The sequence below is a fragment of the Tachysurus fulvidraco genome, chromosome 2 (genome assembly GCF_022655615.1).
Source record: "Tachysurus fulvidraco isolate hzauxx_2018 chromosome 2, HZAU_PFXX_2.0, whole genome shotgun sequence".
Classification (NCBI taxonomy): domain Eukaryota; kingdom Metazoa; phylum Chordata; class Actinopteri; order Siluriformes; family Bagridae; genus Tachysurus; species Tachysurus fulvidraco.
Genome location: NC_062519.1, coordinates 26484705 through 26490822, shown reverse-complemented (window position 1 = coordinate 26490822; position 6118 = coordinate 26484705). Strand labels below are relative to the sequence as shown.

At 37.0% G+C, this 6118-nt stretch overlaps 1 pseudogene; it reads left to right on the top strand.

Moving 5' to 3' along the window:
• Positions 1-1674: 1674 nt before the first annotated feature.
• On the top strand, positions 1675-4929 carry LOC113657778 (annotated as a pseudogene).
• The last annotated feature ends 1189 nt before the right edge of the window (positions 4930-6118 follow it).

The following is a 6118-nucleotide window of genomic DNA, read 5'->3' as shown; positions in this document are numbered from 1 at the left end:
ACAGAAGTTTTAAAGAGCCCTTTACTATGGCCAAGGGTGGATCTATACTGCATAGCCTGCTCAAGACTGGTGGCATGTAAGAGCTAGTGATCCAGTTACAGCAGTATAATGAGGCGCCTGGCCATCAGAGGTTACAGGATTGCACACATTGTTCTTAATAATATTCACTGGACTAGGAAGAGGCAGAAGTCTACAACGCTGAATGCGATTGCTTGTAATTGAAAGCAAAGGATCTGTGATTTTAGCCTGTTGGGAAGGTAGATCCACTGACATGAGGAATTGACATATGCATGCGAATGGAGAGGGATTCTAATAAACATTTCGGCCTTCTCCAGGCTAGAATAAGATGGAAGCTACGGTCTTCCTTTTGAATAAGTCTTTATCATGTGTAGAACCTTTTCAAGAGGAAAAAAACTTTTTTGGTCAGACTGGTTTGTACTCCTGGAACATGGCAAAATTGGCTCTAAAAAACATTCGAAGGTGTAGGGTTGGTGCCTTTATGGGAGCAGTTCAGTGAGTCTGTTTAGGTTCTGAACAAATCAGATGTCATTTTTGTAGCCAGTGAAATAATGACAGCAGACTGTGTTGACCAAAAGTCATGATCCATATTGTTCCATGGCTTTAGGGATCTTGAAACCTGTGTTCTTCTCAGCAGGGCTTGTGGAAAGCTTATGGACATTGTCAGAAAGCAGCTTTAGAGAAATGTGTAAATTCAGAATATAAATTTAAAATGTGTAAATTTATCTCTAATGAGCAAGCCAGAGGGAACAGTGGTAATGGAAAACTCTTGTAACAATATTTGAAAGAAACAGCATCATCCCACTTTAAAAAAAACAACAACAACTATATGTCTGTGAAACCATTACTCTCCACCTTTACCTAGCATGTAAATACATTTTAATTGTCAGTAGTTTTTTTAAATTCATCCACAGTGACATCTAGCAGGTTTTCCCAGAATATCTCACACATGCCTTATTGTATGCTGTGATTGACCTGATCTCAGACATGAGAGATTATTTAAAGGAGAACATCTTGGTATTCATATAATCCTACAGATCAATTCATTCATCATTAATCATTTTAATCATTTGTATGTGTAGCAATGTAGTATAGAATCCTTTATTATCACCACATATACACTACAGCATATCCCAACTGAGGAGGTTGGAGTCAGAGTGCACGGGGAAGCTATGATACACTGCCCCTGGTTAAGGGCCTTCCTCAAGGGCCCAACAGTGGCAGCTTGTCAGTGCTGGGGCTTGAGAAAAATCTTTCCCAATCCTCCGATGAACAACCCAGAGCATAACCGCTTGAGCCACCACTTCCCCACAGTAACTGTCGTGTGTTCATATTATACAGTTCTGTTATTACTGTAGCCACATCCAGTTAAATGCAAAAATATTTACCACAAAATATTTACCACTAAATAAAATATTAACCCATTTTTCTCTTCCTCTATCTCTCTCTCTTACACACACATGCATACACACACACACGCGCGCGCACACACACAGAGCAAATATGTTATTTTCTCAGGTTACACCAACATAATACAATCGTTACGCAATTACCCTTTTTCAACCAGAATACATGGATTTTGAACTTTTGCACTCAATTAATAGTGTGGTCTATTTAAATAAAATACTGTGTGTGTACAGACCGTCCATGCAACTGGGTTGTTTTGTAGTGCTGCAAGTGAAAAGGACATTTAGCTGATATCACTCTGCTCTAATCAGCTGTTTGTGCTTGTGTCAGGCTGTAACCAGTGCCCTGTGTTCAGGGTGCATTCTGTTCTCTGCACAAAGCATCACACTGTGATAAGATTGTGTAGTGTTCAGTATTTTAAAGGGAAAGAGCGACGAGTCTCTCAATTCAGTAGCTTTTGAAGGCGACCATGCGGTTCCTATCGTCCTCTCTCCTTTTCTCCATCCTGTTGCAAACAATGGTAAGCAATTTTGCTAAAAGTTATACCAGTAATATTGAAAAGTATTTATGAGGTCAATAATGATCCTTTTCTTCCCAAGTCTGCACAGGTGGAGGAATGGAAAACAGCCACGTCTATTTATGAGTTCACGGCCACAGATATTGATGGCAATAAAGTGTCTCTGGAAAAATACAAGTAGGTGAAATGTTAACATACAAAAAGACAAAGAAAAAGCATACTAGCTCCTTTTCAACATTAATTTCTCTAACTGGCTATATTTAACTATGCTCACCTTTAAGTTCTACATTCTTAATAGTGATTTGTTTGTTTTGATAATTCCTTTACAGGATAGTTTACTTTTGATTAATTCGATAACTGAGTAAACTTTGTCTTGCATTTGATTACGCTAACTTACAGAAACTGGATGAGGTTTTCAGGCAAAAAACTGCATACTTGATTTGTTAATACAAAGACAACCTTCTAATAGTTTTAGATAAGTAATAAAACTTACAAGACAAGATAATTACCAGTTAAACTTTTACATTTACATTTTACTTTATATTTGTATCTTTATCTGGGTAATTTATGACTGGATATATCCATTTTAAAATGAGTCAGATTATGACATTTATAATTTCAGTACTTGCTTAATTACATGAAGTATAATTTAGTCAGTACTTTCTTTACCAATGTCCAGACTTTTAAGTGACTTTTGAGTGACTTTTTAAGTCTGTAGGATTTCATTAAGTTCAGTAAGTACAACAGAGCACAAAATCTTAGGAAAAATAAAATAACCTGTTTGTTGTCTTTTTTTTTCTATAGAGGTCAGGTGGTTATCATCACTAACGTTGCCACTCAATGAGGCAAAGCCCCAGTAAACTACTCTCAGTTTACACAGATGCACGCCAAGTATGCTGAGAGAGGTTTATCTATCCTAGCTTTCCCATGCAACCAGTTTGCCAAGCAGGTATAATGAGTTTATAAATGCTTCAAAAGCTTTTTTTCTTATTTCTGTAGTCTTCAAGCATTATAAGTAAAAAATAGTTAATTAAAAAAAATCAAAATGAGGAATATGTTTAAGTGCCTATTAATGCTATTTATTGCTTAGAAGCTAATGATAATTTTTTTGTCTCTGTATTAATCAGGAACCTGGTACAAATGAACAGATCAAAAAATATGCCAAATCCTTCAATGTGCAATTTGACTTATTCAGCAAGATCAACGTAAACGGACCAGAAGCTCATAGCCTGTGGAAGTGGTTAAAGGAGCAACCAAATGGGGAAGGATTCCTAGGAAAGTAAGTCAGCACTTTTCAGACAGATTTTCCATACCGATACATAGAGAGACAAGGGACAAGGTTTTACTGTAAATTTGTTGTTTCAATGAGGAACCAGCTCTAAGCAGCCTAGATGAGTTGTATGTGATAAATAGGAAATTACTATCATTAGCTCAGTTAGTCCGCTCAACATTGCTCAAATCTGCACATCCTTAGAGCAATGGAAATGGAAAGACATTACAGACCACATCAATACACCACACATTAAATAATGGAACAAGTTTTGTTCTTCACTTCCATACTGACACTGTGTAATGACTGTACTATACTTTAGTGGCTAAAATAGTGGCTAAAATATGTTTTTTTGTGTGTGTTTTCTCAGTGCAATCAAGTGGAATTTCACCAAGGTACTGTATCTGCCTATTTGATTTGCCTAAATTGCAGGACTCTGTGACAGCTATTCTGTGACTCCCAATCTTCCACTTTTAACAATTGAGACTACACTACAAATGATCATGCTAATGAGGCATTTGTAACATGTCTAAAAGTCCATAACAAGTTTTATCTTATGCGGTAGTTAAGAATTATATAGATCTATCAGGTTTATTTCCTGATGGGATGAACTGCAGATCTACTGAACACATACAGCAGTCTCTAAAGCTTATGCAGAATGTATACTATTGTACAGTAACTAAAACACTTGACTTGTATCTGAATGATTTTAGGCATTGTGTTGATTAGATAAATAAGCAGGTCCACATCTATTCCTAGTTCAATATGACTAACTGTTGTCAGTGAAATTCATTTGCAGATTCTTGCCTTAAATGCTCTTTTGGTTTAGAGGATATGTTGACACTAATGTCTAATGTGTGATTTGTGCAGTTCCTTATTGACCGACAAGGCAAGGTTGTGAAGAGATACTCGCCACTAAAAGATCCAATTGTAAGTGGAATATGTTCTGATTTTCATAGACAACATTTGCAAAAATCTTTTGAGACAGAAGCTATCTACCTCCAGGCAAAGACAGAAATCTATTTCATTCCCAGTTCAGCTCTCCCGCTAACACATGATAGACACCATTCAGGGGGGCATATGGATATGGAGCACTGGGATAGGTAGTATTTGCATGATCAGGAACGAGACATAACCGTCTACTAATGTTCCTTATTTTAGGCTAAGATTGAAGGCAGCATTGAGGAAGTTCTTTCTCAGGAACCTACTTGTAGCTCTGTTTTCCGAAGCTCATGCAGTCATTTTTCAATACAGTATGATATTAGTTTTTGCGTCAAAAACACTTAGACAAGAATTGTGATGATATGTAAAATTGCATTATATTATGTCTTATATATCTATTTGACTATCTATTATATATCTATCTTATGTCTCTGTTTTTCAGGATATAGAAGCTGATGTCCTGAAATATTTGTAAACCCTGCATTTAATTTCTTAAGCTAGATATCCTCTTCCATTCCCTTTCCCAATCCTCTCCTGTGGTCAGCTGGCAGTCAGTGGTGTCATCCCATATTTATGATGGTTTGTCCTGAAACCCACCCTGTGGAATGGACAATCCTGATGCATTTGGCGTGCGATTCTTCATGGGAAGATCACCAGCGCACAGACTGTCAAGTGGAAAGGAACCCTGTTCTTTTAATTTAATAATGTCTCAAGATGCTATTATATATTGAATCTCTTACCGGCTCTGAATAAAGTGAATGAAGTCTTAATATCACTTTTCACCAGAATTTTGAATGTTGTTATTCCCCTGTTTCATATAAGCATCACATATGCTACTAAAGCACAGAATTCAGATAAAGGTTTTGGTGACTTGACTTGATTTTACAATTTTAAAAAAAGATTTACAATTAAAAATATAAAAAATGGACTATTGACTTACAGTGGCAACAGTAGTTTGTGTGCTACACTGGAGGTTTAATTGATTAATTCATACTAATTTAATAGAAAATAAAGAAATATCCAATCACTCATGTTAAACAATAATGTATTACTACATGGAAAGTTTCCAAGGCTGTCATATCCATCTCTATGTAGCTAACGTTTAGCAAATTCATACCTTTTTACTTACCTTTAATTCCAATGGGTGATTTTGATGATACTATTGTACGAAAACAATTCTTCCTGAGTCTGGAAGAGCATTACTAGTCAAGAATCTGAGGCTATCATGGGCACAGACTCAACTGAGCTAGACAGCTGAAGACTGAGAAAAGATCAGATGATTCCTCCTGAATCCTCAGATATTTTTTTCTCATGTTCACCTCAGATTTCTGTTCTTGGCTCACAGGAGTGAAACCAAGTGTGAACTTCTGTTGTTGTGTCTCGTCTGAGGTTCAATAAGCAGATATGTTTTTCTGCTTACCACGGATGTAAAGTGCTTATACAAGCTTATTACTGAGATAGAAGTTGAAGACAGTGAAGTCTGGAATGAAGTCTGCAGGTAAAAATGAGCAGGTGAACAGATGTACTGAATATATATATAACAATTGGGCACTCACTCTAAAACTACAAATTCCTGGAACTATATTGACATTTGGAATATTCAACAACTTGGGGAATTTGTCATAGCGGTCTACCAGTCTGCTATTGCGGGCAGTTTACAATCCTAAATCAGGACAACACAGCTGCCCACACTCAAACAGAAGAGAAAATGCCTTCTTTTGGATCTCAATCCACCTGCTGCTCAAACTGCCACAGACTTCTACAAAAGATTGCAGTTCTCGAAACAAAGTTACTTGTGGTGCTGCCGACCCTGCCAGAACATACAGCAGAGCTTCATCGTGGTCCCTCTCAACATAAAGCTGGTGAGTCCTGTGAACCTAATGCTTCTAAACAGGTCATAGTGAGCTCAGAGAAATTTAAAGTAATTGAGGACACAAACCGATGGCATAAACAGGGTGCGAGAC